This window comes from Danio aesculapii, chromosome 12, assembly GCF_903798145.1.
Source record: "Danio aesculapii chromosome 12, fDanAes4.1, whole genome shotgun sequence".
Classification (NCBI taxonomy): domain Eukaryota; kingdom Metazoa; phylum Chordata; class Actinopteri; order Cypriniformes; family Danionidae; genus Danio; species Danio aesculapii.
Genome location: NC_079446.1, coordinates 4,814,210 through 4,816,332, shown reverse-complemented (window position 1 = coordinate 4,816,332; position 2,123 = coordinate 4,814,210).

Genomic DNA, 2,123 nt, shown 5'->3' with positions numbered 1-2,123 from the left:
TTATAATTAATCATCAGCTAAGTGTGAACTCTTGAAATACAATGTAGAACAGGGGTATTTAAGTTCATAGGCCAAGTGGGTCACATTTAAATCCACAAGTTATAAATTGCATTTTATTTACGATAATTTAAGCAGTGTTTTTTACTTTAAAATGCTGTTTATTAGCAACTTTGGCGTGTCATTTGTTTAATTCATAAAACTATACTGAACATGATCATTTAAATAAGAAAATGTGGAAAAATTTATTAACATCTTGGGAAAAAATATATACCAAGAGTATTAAACATTTAAGCTGTATGTTGAGCACCATTAAACATAGGCCACTATTATATTTATAATTCATTAGACCTAAAATATAACACAAACGGATACATTATCTTACATTTTATCTTCTTCTGTTTTAACTTTGCAGTAAGTGTCTTATTACAAAATGCCAACAAAATGAAATATGGGACTTTGGATGTGTTCATGAATGTTGAAAATTTATTCCAAGTTTCTTGAACATTGTTTTCTTGAACATTGTCTTTTTAAATACCCATAAACTCCCCATACACTCATACAGTTGTGTGCAAGCAGGCACACACACAATTACAATGTGTACCTAACTGCCAAAACTTAGATAAATAGATAGATAGATAGATAGATAGATAGAACGATAGATAGAACGATAGATAGAACGATAGATAGATACAACGATAGATAGATACAACGATAGATAGATACAACGATAGATAGATAGATAGATAGATAGATAGATACAACGATAGAAAGATAGATAGATAGATACAACGATAGAAAGATAGATGGATAGATACAACGATAGATAGATAGATAGATAGATAGATAGATAGATAGATAGATAGAACGATAGATAGATACAACGATACAACGATAGATAGATACAACGATAGATAGATAGATAGATACAACGATAGATAGATAGATAGATACAACGATAGATAGATAGATAGATAGATACAACGATAGAAAGATAGATAGATAGATAGATACAACGATAGAAAGATAGATAGATAGATAGATAGATAGATAGATACAACGATAGAAAGATAGATAGATAGATAGATACAACGATAGATAGATAGATAGATACAACGATAGATAGATAGATAGATAGATAGATACAACGATAGATAGATAGATAGATACAACGATAGATAGATAGATAGATAGATACAACGATAGATAGATAGATAGATACAACGATAGATAGATAGATAGATAGATAGATAGATAGATAGATAGATAGATACAACGATAGATAGATAGATAGATAGATAGATAGATAGATAGATAGATAGATAGATAGATACAACGATAGATAGATAGATAGATAGATAGATAGATAGATAGATAGATAGATAGATAGATAGATAGATAGATAGATAGATAGATAGATAGATAGATAGATACAACGATAGATAGATAGATAGATAGATAGATAGATAGATAGATAGATAGATAGAAGATAGATAGATAGATAGATAGATACAACGATAGATAGATAGATAGATAGATAGATAGATAGATAGATAGATAGATAGATAGATAGATAGATAGATAGATACAACGATAGATAGATAGATAGATAGATACAACGATAGATAGATAGATAGATACAACGATAGATAGATAGATAGATAGATAGATAACAGACAGCATCAAACATTTGCAAAACACCCAGAGAAAATTATAATTGTTAAGAAAAGTTTAAATAAAACCTTTCAATAACCGTGTGCATGTTTACAAATACAACATTTCTAATAACATTTCAAGCCAAAATATTGGAGTATATTAGTTATTCACCACTTAACTGTCATTGTTCTGCTACCAGGACAATTGTGTTTACGTCACTTATTTGCATTTAAGTCCTAATCTAATAATGACAAACTGTATATCATTGGAAAGGTCTGTTATTTGTTTGTGTTATGTATGAATAATAGATTTAAACGCAGATTACTGTCACCCTACAACCTGTGGGACCATTTACAGTTTTAAACCATAATAGTCTAAACAAAGCCAACATGACAAACTATATATCATTTAAAAGCTTACATTTTCTAGTTTTCATATCTGGTGACAGTTTTAGTTAAATATTACTGAGC